We start from the raw sequence: 15,152 nt of genomic DNA, 5'->3' as shown, positions 1-15,152 counted from the left end.
GAGGGTTGCAGCAATTCGTCTTTTCCCTGCGAGCATCTCTGTGGAATCTTTTCAAATGAAAGGAGAGAAGGAAATGACAAAGAACAATAAGAGGCATTCAGAAAGTTCTCAAAGAGAGCAATTGAAGAGGGTGGATTTGACTAGTTAGTTTCCTCAGAAATAATCTTCAACAAAGTATGACGTCACTGGCTCGGCTGTAACCTCAGTGAACATTGTCATCCGCACTATTCAGATTATAGTGTGTGTGTGTTTGGCCTGGTAAACCCTACTTTATGGGAACAAAATGTCCTCACAAAAATGTCAATATCCGAAACCCTTGTCCTTGAGTGGACATTTTTTGGTTCCCATGAGGAAAACATCTATAATCATACTAGGTGATGTTTTTTGAAAATATAAAAATGCAGAAAGTTTTCTTTGATGGTATGGGGGATAGAATTTAAAATAAAAAGATAAATGAAAAAGTTAATAAGAGTTATATATTTATATATTCTCTCATACAGGCTACATATGCCTATATGAGAAAATATATAACTCTTATTAACTTTTTCTTTTATCTCTTTCTTTGAAATTCTATAATTACATTTGGCCCCTTCAACCCTGAATATGTGGTTACATCCTTATGTTACGGTAAAGTTTCTCTTCACAGAGCGGCCTTTTAATAAACATCTTTCATTTTTATATAGACGTGCTGGGCCTAATAGACTTTACTGTCCCTGTTCATTGATTATGTTGTGCCTTAATGAAAGCACCATAAAAAAAAATCTTAAGTACATTTTTGAAATATAGGCAATGATACGGCTAGCTGGAGGCCAGAATTGTATAGTATCTACTAATTAAGGATTTACATCAAAAAGGATATTTGTTCTGGAGCCTGCAGTGCATTTGGTTTGTTGATTATGGTGTATGAAAATCACGCTGTGCCCAGAGGCCGATTCTAGTGTAAATAAAGTATAAGAGAAGAAAATATAGAGCTTGTGTCCATAAGAGTAGCCGTCTTTAATTATTCATGCTGAGTGGGAATAGTCATACTTGCTAGACTTTGTTATTCAACGATAGGATGCATTGATTGACTACCGTAGACGTTTGGTTCTCCTGCACGTGTTGGATCAATTTGTGTGTGTATGAGAAAGAAAGAAGGTTGAAAAGAGAGACAGACTGATGGAAACAGTGAGGTTCAGGACTGCGGGGAGTTATGGCAAAGGACTGAAAATCTATCATGGTGACAGTATGCATGGAAACGTCAATATGTGTCACACACAGAAAACCTTCTGGGTGGATAAAGGAAAGCGACAAGCGCCGAGCCGGGGATCTGTGTGTGGAAACACAGGTGCAGTCATGCTTATCGGGTTTCTGGATGTCTAAACATAGCCTGGTTCCTTTTTTTGATTAATATTATTGATCCGGCGAGGAAAATTATGGTAGCCCACTCATCCGATATAAACATGGCTCCTCTGCTGAGCCGATATCAAAGTTGCTTTTCTCTTCACTAAAGTTTAGAGAGGGAAACGTCTGAAGTGCAGCCAGGATGTGTGTGCTCGCATTAATGACATCTCTTCTATATATGCTCCAGCTTATGTGACCGAGAAGTGTTCTCGACATCATCTACTTGTCAAATCTTCAACTTTTTGTCTCCTTAATTAGCATATTGAGAGGAGTACCATCATGGCAGGTGCTGAGCTGCTGGTTGCTGGTTTATGATTGTGAACTTACTTTCTCAAGAGGAGAATTTCGGTTGCAACCAGACATCTTCATCGCAAGCTATTAAGCTAAAGAGGAAGCAGGATTTCAGAGTTGTATAATTGACATAATTATCCATGAATAAATCGATTCTTTGTGCCAACACTATTTCTAGCCGTTGCTTCTTTTCTACGTCCCATCAGGCCAGAGCTCTCTCTCTCTCTCTCTCTCTCTCTCTCTCTCTCTCTCTCTCTCTCTCTCTCTCTCTCTCTCTCTCTCTCTCTCTCTCTCTCTCTCTCTCTCTCTCTCTCTCTCTCTCTCTCTCTCTCTGTGAAGCCAACTGAATCTAAATGGGACGCATGTTTTATTCAGGAGAAAAGTGATATCGTGGCTTGTGCATCGGGGGGGAAAAGTGTGCTTGAGTGTTTTTGTTTGGGCTGGTGTTTGATTGGAAGTCACTAGTGAAGTGAAATTACTTTACCTATTGATTTTTCTGGCTCATTTTCTTACGATTTAGGAACACGGCCGAAAGAAAATGCTTTTACGGATATCTTAGTTAAGAATGCCATTACATCTACAGCATGTAATGAACCTCTGAAATGTGGGGGGTGAATTAGATGTTGTGAGTTTGAGATGCCAGTGTTTAACTGCATCATTCATCAGTGTGATAGCAAGTTTTACTGTTTTGTGAGGTAGCTCCTGTGGTAAAACATGTTTCCTATACCAAGAAGTCATCTGGGAGGTAAATGTCCTCTAGTTGTTTTGTAATTTATAGCATTGCATTGAAATCTCACGGAAATCAGACCCAATACCTTGGCATTAGCAACAAACAACCAATCATTAAAAAAAATGTATGTGCTATGTTTAGTTTTTAGCATGAGGGAAGTATCAATCAATCAATCAACCAACCAAGTAAAAGAAGCAACATAAATAAAATACAGTACTCCTGTTATTAGTGACGGGCCAGTTGATACCTGGGCTTCGATGCTCCGACGCAGTTTTCAAAGCACTATTGTATCACAAACTGTACCGATGCTTGTGTCAAAATGACAATACAACGTGACTGATGATGTTTGAAGCTTCAAACGTCATGCAGTATCAGAAGGTCGAGACAGCTGGTGTAAAAAAAAAAAAGTTTTATATTATTGATCAATAGCCTATGTGAATTCATTGACCAGGCTACACACGACATGAGTCTTGGTCTCATTGACACAAATTAATTTAGATGAGATGAGATGAGATTAGATTAGATAGAACTATATTGATTGCAGATTGATTCCACTCTTGTATTGTATTGATTCCAGATTGATTCCACTCTTGTATGTCACAGAGTTCTGAAGCTTTGTTTGGTCACGTGCCTTTACAAACCATATATCCTCTGCTCCGCGATAATTTGTTAGATATGGTGGAGAAAACAATTCTGACCACCAGATGTCGCTAATGCGCATAGTGTTAAAAGCTTCGAGTAATGAACCGTTTTTCGGTAGCCTGGCTTACGTCAGACCTCGTCTCATTGAGACGTGGGTCTGGGAACCACACGTTCATTTTCTCGTATTTGAGGCGTGGTTTACGAATGCCCAGAGCCGTTAATTGGGTGCTACGAATGTCTGTCAAATGCGCTTGTACATAGCTCATAGCCAATCATTTCAATTATACCAGATGACGTATGTAGAGCGGCAGAAATTAGACGAGGAAGAAGACGATGGGTCAGAGATGTATGTGTACACGATGGCGTTCAGCGACTATCGAAAGGTAATTTCGCGTCTGCTGCCATGTCGGATCCATAGGTATAAACAAACTGCTTCGGTGTGTCGCATAGACGTTGTCATCGTCTTGCTGCTCCCTCCCCGTTCTGTGATTGGTCCCCTCGCTGAGGCGAAAATCTGGTCCATGGAATCCAGACTGCCTAGCAGCGTGAATAAAATCGCGCTGCGCGCAAGGCAGCATGGGAAAACCCAGGCTCGTTTTTCAGCACAATCTGATGAAAATCTCAAATGCTTCAGAAAGCCTCGGTTTCCCATCACTACCTGTTATGGTAGATAGTGAACCCAGATGCAGGAAATGTAATTAATCAAGTTTAATAATGAAACCAGGAATCATTATAAACAGTAAACAGAAAAGGTAATCCAAATGTCTTGATGAAGATGATGATGATGAAGCTTGGCAGGCGCAGCAGTCACTGCAATGGGGTAAATAGATGACAGCAGAGATGAAGGCAGAGTGACCGAAGGATGATGGCTTGGAGCACGGGAAATAAAGATGGGTAATTCTAACTGGAAACAGGAGAGAAAACAAGAACTTAACAGGAACAAACAACATGATAAACGAGAATGGTCCGACCCAGACAAAACACGAAAGGGCTGGTTATAAAGGGAGAGGAAATAGCGAGCAGGTGTCGCGTTAATCAGGTGGCGGTGGGAAATAAGAGTTGCAGAGCAATATTGCCACAATATACACCCACAAAACATGAGAGGAAATACAGAAACCAAGCCGAGGATAAATCCTCTCTTCACAACTCCTCTGCATTTACTTCCATGTTTTGTCTTTGTTCTCACAAAACAACCATAGTGGATTTATGTGGCTAAATTTTCAACAACCAGAAGCCTACACATGGTACGTTTTCAGACTGATTCAAACTGGTAACCAGCTCATTTAAGGATTGGTTCACTTCAAAATTAAAATTTCCTAATTTTCTCACCCCCACGTCTTTATTTCTTAAGTCGATTAGAAATTAGGGGTTTCCTCAGGAAGCTTCATTTCTTTTTGACTAAAGAAAGAAAGACATAAACAACAAATTTTAATTCAGAACTAAACTAATCCTTTAAAGGCATTTGTATCAGGAATCGGGCAACACTGTATTTTGATACACAACGAAGAACCGGTTAATTAGAGTAATTTGGATCTGACAACCTATAACTTTACTCCATCTAGAATGGGATACCTTTCTTGCACCATTACTTTGTCAAAAACACCTAATAAGTAGAGTCATCATTGCATCCAGGGCTTCTGAGGAACATAAAGGGACGACAGTACACCAGATTAACAACCCTCCCCAAGGGGTCGCACTGGCAAAGTCCCATTTCTCTTGCTGTTCACTCTGTCTACAAATCCTGGTAAGCTAAAAGTAGATAATTCGTTTCAGACAGAGCACAGTATGAGAGCTCTCCTGGCTTTGTGAGCCATCACACTGAATCCCACGTCAAATAAAAGAGGCATGGGAAAGTAACTTTATGCAGGATTTTTTGACATTGCGATGGTGTTAACAGAGCTTAACCTTCTCTGGGTTTAATTTGCTCAGGTGCCTGTTTAAATGTCATCGCTGGTCTCCTGATTGAAGACTCCCTGCCTCCCTGTATTTAGATGAAGTTATTAAACATCTCTAATCTGCCATTTACGTAATATCTTGGTATATTATCAGGCGTTAGGTTATAGCTGTGAAGTGAAAAATGAAGATGAACATATATAGTCGTTTGGGTTTTTTAATGAAAGCTAGAGTCCATTCAAACACATCTACTAGACATAAGACCTAGTTTACAGAAAATATCTCAATAAAAATTTAGGAAAAGCCCATATGTACATGCACAAGAACTTCTCTCTTGGCTATTTAACTATACAGATTGTGTTCAGAAGCTATTTATTCAATTCAATTCCAATTCAGTAGGGTTCATATTTCAGTTGTTGTCTAATGTCAATTTTGCTTACGCATAAAAGAAATGATCCGCTAATGCTGTGAATTACACATGGTAGGGTTTTTAGACTGATTGAAATGGGTAACTTGACTTTTTTTTAACTAAAAAGAACAGAGTCATAAGAGGCATTTGTGTCGGGAATCAGGCAACACTAGTTATGCTGTATATTTTTGATTCACAAAGAAGAACTGGCTCATTAGAGTAATTTGGTAGCGAGTCGAACAACACTGGTCAGGTTGTATCTTTGCTTTTGAAGGTAGCTTATAAGGACAGTCCAATATAAAGATGTTTCTTGACATTATTTTCTGGTACACTGTCTTTTTAGTGCATTACATTCCATTACAGGCTGCAAACTCTTAAAGTTCGCATCATTGAAGAGTCAGGGGCAATGGTGTACATTTCGGAATTTTGTTTCTGGTGGCCACGCGGAAGGGATAAAAAATTCTGTATTATACATTTTTCAAGACTTGTACCTTGGAACCTATTTCATAGTTTGCGTTATCGAGCCACCAGGCACTGTTTTGTGCAAATGAGCGGTCGGATCGCATTAAGGGTTTTCTGCTAGTACGGTGTCGTATTAGCGGCCCCTGAGTTAATAACTAATGATCGTTGCGACGGAAGTGAGTCAATCAAAACTAACTTTAGCAAGACAATAACTTTATTCTTGAGCTGCTGTAAAGCCAAAACAATCTCTGTTACTTTAATTTCCTATTATCACTGTAAAGCTGCTTTGAAACAATCTATATTGTTAAAAGTGCTGTATAAATGACGGTGACTTGACTTGACATTCAGTAACATAAAGTGCTGTCCAATGAGAAAACATAAAAAGTAAAAGATTGATTTTGCACTTTTACAAATAAATATCATATGAAGATTAAAAGTCAAATTCCATTGGTTCTCATGTGCCATTCACATCAAACATATACATATTTGAACTGCATCAGCTAAATGAGGTTTTTGGAAAACTATTAGGCCTTATTTATGTCTGTTTCTCCAACGCTATCTCATGACCAATTTGTATGAATTGTCTAAACCCCATTGATGGGTAGATTTAGGGGCGGGGTCAGGGGTAGGTCATTCGTACGAATTGGGCAACTCATAATATATGTACGATTTAGCAAAAATCGTACGAATTTGTAAGAGTGAGGTCGTATGAATTCCTACGAATTAGCCACCTCGTAAAATACGCATGAATTGCTGTGAGATTGGGTTGCTTTATCACACAAAATTATCATATGGCTGCAAAAGATTTGGGAACGGAGTTCTAACTGATCCAGGAAAAGGGCCTAATAGAATTTTGTAAAAACATTACAATGGTTGAGTAAATGACATGATTGTCATTTTCGGATGAGCTATCCCTTTAATGCGCCCGTGCAGTTTTAAGGATTCTGCCCTCTTCTGACATTTTCAAGAAATCTGATTAAGGTTGACCTGTGCTCTGTTAACCTTTAGCATATTGCATTGTATGTTCTGTGTGTCTGAACTGAATCTGGCCTTCCTGATGAGATGGTGGTGGGAGAGAGAAACAACAGGGAAAGGCATGCCATTGATTTGCCATCCAACTCCGCTGCCGTAATCACCTGATTGTTCCAGACAAATATACAGGGGAATCGACGAGAATACCAAATTAGATCTCTCTCCCCTCTGGCCTCCTCCCAACAGAACACATTTTCTTCAACCAAAGGCTGTGTAACAAAGAGCTATGTTTAAACCAAACTTTTTGTTGTTTGATTTGATCATTTGAAATTATTTGTTTTAATTAATTTCAATCAGAGAGAATGGCCAAAATAATGTGCAAGAGTGTGAAGTTCTGGTTTTCTTAAAAAGAGAACTCCCATAATTCTCAACTTGCAAGGTTGTTGGAGCCCGTTAACAAGGCTAAAATTTATTTCCTCAGAAAGAAATCTAAAAACTTACCACATTATAGTGTCACTAGATCTTTACAAAGATGTGTTTATTCCCATATTGCCTTTGGGCTGGCATGTAATTTCCTGCTAATTAGTTGGATAGACGTGCTGTTTTGACTAAAGCAAAATGTCTCTTCAAAAGTACTTTTGGCCAAAACTAACTACTTCTTATTTCCTTTTTTGACCTTTAATTAAACCGTTCACTATTTTAACACACATTAGCACACTTCAAATATATGTGCTTCTTGTTATTGATCATTTGAAGACTCTTGTTGGCTGATTTGCTTTGGTCACAGGTTTGGGAAAGCTAATTAAAGCTTGCAAACTATGCATAATTTAAAAGTAGTTAAAGTAAAGCAGAGTTAAGCACTCTTTTTGGTATCAATGTGATGAGAAGATTCTTGAATTTATATGTGGTCCTTGGCATTTGAGTCTTTGCTTAATTGTGTACACTCAGCTATCTGTCCAGGGAATTTCCATTAATATGATAATGTTATTTAATTAGTAATTTTTCTTACCAAAGTTGCTTTAGATGGTGTTTATAAAAGCATAAATGTAAATGCAAATTCTGTTTGCTCTTTCTAAAGGTTAAGAGTGTTTTGCTATGATTCTTCTCATAATAGCTACCTGGTAGTTATGTAATGGCTATGGATCTGGGCTGATCATACAAATGTTTGAGGTTCATTCCCAAATTGGCATAACCTATGAACTGGAGAATAAGTGAAGCCCTGGTCTTGCTCCATAGCAATTGCTCCAGCCTCCAGGTTACTTGGGAAAGACGTTATCTGAAATTAGTGTATGGTCATTTGTACAAAAAGCATTTGCTAGAGCAGTTGAATAATTCTCAACAGAATGTGTTGTTGTGGAAGAGACTGAGGGTTATTTCAAAGTGTTGATTGAAGGTTTAATGGTGTCATGATGAAAGGTTACAGGCTGATTATGTGGTGTGCAATTTCAAGTAGTAAAATGTGGGTAGTTTGTCTTCATGCTACACACGTACACTCTCACACAAAGCACATCAAAGAAAAATTATATATTTAAACTGAATTGGCAGTAAATTTATATGACTATGATCTATTATATAGTACATTTAATTTTCATATGTAAATGTAAACGATGCCTGGGTGTTACATGTTCCCTGATTTTTGTGTCTTGTTTTTGCTATTAGGACTTTATTTTGAAGTGTATTTTCTATTCCCATCGTTCCCAGTGTTCACGCCCAGTGTTTAGTTCCTGTTTTACTTTGTTTCTATAGTTTACCTTGTTTGTTCCCATAGTGAATAATTGTCCTCGCCTGTTCCTTGTTAGCTTCCCTGTGTATATGCCACAGTGTTTCCTTTGTCCTTTGTCTGGTGTTGTCCTTTGTGGATGTTATGTGTGTTTGATTGTTTCAGTTCTGTTTTTCCCCAGTTTCTGGATTTTATTTTGTTGTGTTTGGTAATAAAATAGGTTTTTTTTTTGCACCTGGATCCTACTCTCTGCCTTTTCTGAGGGTATGTTTATATGAAAATGATGTACTAAAAACGGAGACGTTTTTCCTTTGCTATTTTTGTGGACAGAAGACAATTTGTTATCAATGCGATCCTCATTCAAATGGATGCGTGAAATCTATTAAAAACGCTGTATTCTGCTGCCAGGCCAGTAGCTGGCGATGTCACTTTGTAAAGAAACACTACGAGCCTATAGACCGTTTTCACAAATCGTATTTTTTTTTAGTTCACACTGAGACAATAATAGTATACTTTTCAAAAGTTTGTGTTTTCAGGCCCCCAAAACGGCGTTGTCGTGTAAATGAATACTTACTTAAACAAATAAATCCAATTTTTTTGTTTTGTTACAATAAAATTAAATGGATTTAAAGACACCTGCGACTATCTTGGTCCAAGATGACAATTGTCAATCAAGTAATTTTTTTTTATTATCAGTCAATCAATCTTACTAATACTAATACAAATATAATACAATAAAATTGAATAGTTTTAACTAAAACAAAGTCCCTCTCAGGCGAGTCATTTCACTTGGCGGCCATCTTTGAAATGCCTCTCGGGTAGCTATTTCAGTCATGCAAGTACAGCTCCTATATCTTTGAATGGGGAAACATACAAAGCTGTTCACCAAGCTTAGGATTCAATTTCATGTTTGAAATCACCAAGAAATCTTGACATCAATCTCATAAATGTGGTTTCTTATGGTAAAATAGCATTAAAAAAAACATTTTTTTTTTTTGCCTGTACCAGCCAATGCATGTTCAGTCAGAACACTGACTGTTTCTAGAGCTTCTAAAGGCATCTGCAGTGATGCAATGACTTTATCGATTGGCGATTGGCTCTTTTATTTATGACTTATTCCATCATATTGCTTGTTATTCTTTCTCCCATTCATAATAATATGAGTGCACCATCTTTGTACTGTATATCTAGAGACTTTGACTAACATCACTGCTGGTGCTGGTGATAGTGTTAACCAGTACAAGAAGTCTGACATACACATAAAACAGCCAGCCAAAACTATATGTTCCTGGTCATTTAAAAATATCAGTGCTGCAGTTTCAGGTTCAAAGTACACTTTAATGGAGTTTCCATTTCCAGTAATACTTTAATTGTGTATTGATTTTATTTCCCCAGAGGCATAACCAAGCTTTTGAAATGGCCTAAATTCCCAGAAACCCATTATGTCAAATACAAGCCTTAGAGACACCCAATCAGCAGTTTACAGAGATGTGGGGATCCCATCAAAGCTTAAGTGGCTGATTTTGAGCAATTCCAACAAGTATTAACTTTGAGTAGTAATTATTACTTTTTATGCCATTGAGTTTTTATGCATTGCCCATTTAGCTTGTGTATGGGCTTTAGAGAAGGCTTTGATTTTCTGAACACATTGGATACCTGTGTATGATTTTAGAGGAGTAAGAACATTTGATAATGCTTCAATTGATGTTGATGTTGTGTTGCAGGTGGTCACAGGGCGTTGCTTTTAGAATTTATTGTGTAACGCTATCTCAAACAGTGCAGGTCGAGTCGTGCACTAAAGTTTAATAAATCCCCCACATACATGCATTCACACAGCCTTCATCCTCTGATTTCCTGAAGGAACTGTCTGCTCTTGTCACATGGATAAAAGCATCTGCTAAATTAATAAATGTAAATGCATAAATGTATCTAATATGAGTCGGTGTGCTATATCTCTCAGACATTTCTCTCAGGACCCCAACCATTATATTTTCATGACTCCTTGATCAATTAAACAGAATGATCAAAATCTCAGCTGCACTCTTATTTTTGTGGCATAGCAAGAAGAAATTAATATATGCAGAGAGGTTGTGTTCCACTGCATCAAAAACTTCCCTTTGTGTGTCAATCCTCTCTGAATAAAAAAAAGTGCCCTGAATTATCATTTAAGAAATTAATACTTTTATTTGGCGAAGATGCAGTCAATTGATCAAAAGTGACATTAAAGACATTTAAGCAGCACAACTGTTTTTAAATTGATGATAATAAGAAATGTTTCTTGAGCAGCAAATCAGCACATTAGAATGATTTCTGAAGACTGGAGTAAAGATGATGAAAATTCTGCTTTGCACAACAGCAATACATTACATTTTAAAATGTATTAAAATAGAAAACAGTTATTTCAAATAGAAATAATATTTCAATCTCTGTTTATACTGAATTTTTGATCAAATTAATGCAGCCTTGGTGAGCATGCGAGACTTCTTTCAAAAACATTTTAAAAAACCTTACACTAAGAAAAATCTTCACATTCAAAAGCATCACAGATGTACTAATTCATCCCAAAGGTGATGAAGGTGAAAGAAATTCTTCCACGTTAAATATGTTCAACGAATTGTCATGGCAGTCAATACATACTGGGACTGCTTTATTTTAGCCTTTTTAGGATAGAGCAATGCATTCTGGGAACACCTCCAGCTGAGGAGTGACTGGAAACGCTGCTTAAAAAGACCTCTCCCTGATGGCTTTGTTCAATGGACTTTGAAGTACATATTTTTCCACTTCCAAGAGCACAGAGCGTCATCCTGTTCACTGATCTCTTCTTTACTGGCATGAGCATTGTGTGACTGGTCAGAAGTTACACTTGCCACTGGTTTTTGCGGAAACCATCAAACCAAATGAAGCAGTTCTGCTCTTTTATTGCAGCAGGAAAAATTGAGCTATTGAGCTCTCTGCACATTTATGCTCAAAAGCACAGGCCCTTTCTTGATGTTTTGGACACTCATGTCCTCATGAATGTGTACTTACTGCTTGGTCCTCGTAGAGAACATTACAATACCGAAGCTTTCAGGTTTGTAGTCAATGATAAAAAGCTCCAGATCTAGCACATGCTACGATAAAGTTTAAACCGAAATCTTATGATTGAGTTTATCAACTCCCAGTTTGCTACAAACTCTAAATTAAACTTTAATATAGCCAAAAGACTTACATATTATGTGGTAAAACTTACACTGTGAAAAATTAAATGATCAAAAAGTTATGACAACATGTTTTTATATTGCTTTAACTCAACTTTTTGTTATACAAGATTCATCTCATTTTCTAAATCAGTTTAATGTTGACTGTACTTAAAATTTTAAGGTAGCAAATTTTTTTACACTAACCCTGTGTAAATTATCTTTAAACTAAGGCCAGTAAAGACAGTAAACTTGCCGACTTTCACATGGTATTTGCACAAGAAAGAGTAATTAATGACTTGCTTGTTTACATGGTGGATGAGGACATTTTGTGTTATTAACAATGTGTAACGCAGTTATGCTAGATCAGGACATACAATCCTCTACTTTCTAGATGATCGGTTAATTTAAAGAGGTAAATGAAACCAGGCGTTTTAATTAATGCATGGGATAAAATCAGGCGTGGGTGTTAAAAGAAAATAAACCTGGGTTTTGTCTATTAAAGCTTGGTCCTCAAAAGTTAAAACGTTGAAATACGTCTCTCACCAAGTTCTTTATCCTAATCATGATTTCTACCTTTTTAAACTAGGCCGTGTAGAAATAACCTTTTATGTAAATCGAAAATGTGCAACAAATGCTGTTGATTCAGCTTAAGCTGAAATCGGAACATTCCTCACAAATGTTACATGGCACAAACAACTGCAAACTCCACCAACATCAGAATTCATTTGACCTCCCTGATGGTGCATTGCTCTCAGGCAGCAGTCTGATACTGTAGATCATGAATATTTACACCCTAAACTCTGAGCTCTAACAAATGTGTATAATAAATATGCTTCCCTCCGCAGAAGAGGCCGGTGAAAACACATCGAGGATGGGTTCATCTATGTACGCCTGCGGGGCCGATCAGCGGGAATGCCTGATGGGAAAAGATGTTGCCCGTATCCAGCCATTACAGAGACGTGCTGTGCACAGAGCGCCTGTGCTTGTCAGCAACAACGTAAAAAAAACAAAAAAACATCACAAGCTCCAGTAATTCAACTGACCAGGCAGAGGTAATTTTGCAGTAAATTTACACAATTATCCTGCTTGAGTAATCAATGAATCTCATAGCTGGCGGGGGAAAAAATAGCTACCAGATGTAAATGTGTGTGTGTGTGAGAACAGGTGTGACTGTACCCCTCTGTGCTACAGTGGAGCTCATTTCCCATACCCTGCCAAGTTTGCAAATTGAAGCGTGTGGAGGCTCAGGTAATATTGCTGCAATTTGAGATTTACTAGTAGCCTTGAGAATACCAAACAGTGTCATGTGTACTGGGAAAGTGAATCATTGGCTTCCATTCAATTAATAGAGTAACACAACAAATGATTAGTCGAACACAAGATTATATATATATACAAAGTTTGTTAGAATACTACAAACAGCCAACATGCAAAACAGCGTGCAGACACAAACAATACCGGACAAGAAGTGCAGGTGAGGAAACAACTTAAAGGGCTCATATTATGCGATTTCATGTTTTCCTTTTTCTTTAGTGTGTTATGTAGCTGTTAGTGTAAGTATAAGATCTGCAGAGATACAAAGCTAAAGAGATATTCTTTATAAAAGTTAAGGCTCAGTCACCCCTTCCTAAAACGCTTCGTTTAAACGCCCCCACAAATCTACGTCAGTATGTGGGGGCAGAGTTTCATAACACCGCCCAAATGTACACGCAAAGAAAGAAGGCGGAACTTTTATTCTCACTGTATTATTTCATTGCCAAAGCCAAACTACTTTGTTTGGCCTTCCAAAAGACGACACAATTAGAAAACAGTGCTTAAGCTTTATTTACAACACTTTCCTGAACTGTACAACTATAATTCTCTGTGTGCTGCGCATTTCCAGAATCTGGGACAGTAACGTTAGCTACAAGGCCGGCTGTGCATAAAGCTGATTATAAAAAGCAATTCCATATTTGCATGTACATTCTGGCGCTTCTGACTAACACAGCCTGTAAGTATGTTTTCAGATTTTAAGAATTTGCTACTGAGTATCAAACGCGAGCAGTATAGTGTAGTGCTTGCTTGTCATTTATAATATAATATAATATAATATAATATAATATAATAAGTCATTATAGTCAGTAATTATGTCCACAATGAAATAAAACCTTACCAATCTGATACGTTCTGGTCCAGTCATGGTGGCAAAGTTGATCGATCTGCTTGGTCATCTGCATTTACCGGATCAGATTAGGGCTCGAATTGATAAGGTAGTACCAACATTATCACCTGTCATTATTGCTTTGGGAGCTGATGTTCCAAATATGGTCATGGGCGTGATATTTCCGTCACTATATAACTAAGTAGACGTTGTAATATCCCTTAAATGTATACAGCAGGTCTTTAGTGACCCTGGATGTGATCACTACCCTCCTCTTCATTCATTTTTGAAAGTTAAACATTAACCTTCCTCAATTCATTATAAACAAGAAAAAAAGAATGCCTGTTTTCACATAAATTTTTTGTAAAAAATGTATAGGGTCGTTACAACCCAAGTTGTGTGACTGTAAGTATAGTTTTTCTGATTGAATCTTTAATGACTGAATAAGTGCAATTCACCTTTATTCCACTAGGTGGCAATGTCTGATACACAATGATGAAGTGACGTTTCACTCATAGTTATCGCAGGCAGAAAACAAAACAAAAAAACAGCAAAACTTGAAATGGCTGCAGAGCAAGTACTACTGAATGCAATCAAATATGAATTTCACTGTCACTTGATGGTGGATGTGGTGAAGAAACTGTCAGCTATCAAAATAATGATTTTAAAGATGTTGAAAATTATAGTTTTGAGAATGAGTTTCTCATTTTGAATAGCCAGATATTGAATGTACTAGGAAATGAGCTCTGACAAGGACAGTGATGATGGTGTAAAACATCTGCTCTAACTAAACCTAAACCTAAATATGCTTTATTTTATTCTTCTGTAATTGTTATTCTAATATCAGGAGAGTTTTTATATCATCACGAGTCGCGACAGGTAGAGATCCATCCGTGTTAGATCGGGGTCACCAAAGACCAGAATAAGTAATAATGATTGGCGAAACATTCATACATTTAAGGGTTAAATAGTGAAAAAGGGAGAAAAAAGGCTAAACAAATAAATAAATTTGTCTGGAACATTTTCAACCTATTTCTCCCCCCTCAATTTCCTCTTTGCAGATATTTGTTACTGGCTTTATTCAATTTCTGGAATTTGCTCTTTCTTAACAACTTATGAGTGATATGGTCCTGCAATATCATTAAACCTTCACTTGGACCACCTTTCCAAGCAAATGCCGCCAACTCCACCAATTAATCTTGTTTAAAACTTGTTCAAGTATGCTTGAAATTCCTGTGCTTCACAGCCGCTGGCCCAAAAGTCCATTGCTCCAGCTGACTTTAAAAATGCTGCCAGTTCCAGGAAAAATTAATTACAAGATTTATGCCGTT

The sequence above is a fragment of the Siphateles boraxobius genome, unplaced genomic scaffold, assembly GCF_051911475.1.
Source record: "Siphateles boraxobius isolate OS27281-9 unplaced genomic scaffold, OSU_SipBor_1 5, whole genome shotgun sequence".
NCBI classification, from domain to species: Eukaryota; Metazoa; Chordata; class Actinopteri; order Cypriniformes; family Leuciscidae; genus Siphateles; species Siphateles boraxobius.
The sequence above is the reverse complement of the archived record's forward strand: the minus strand, read 5'-3'. Positions refer to the sequence as shown.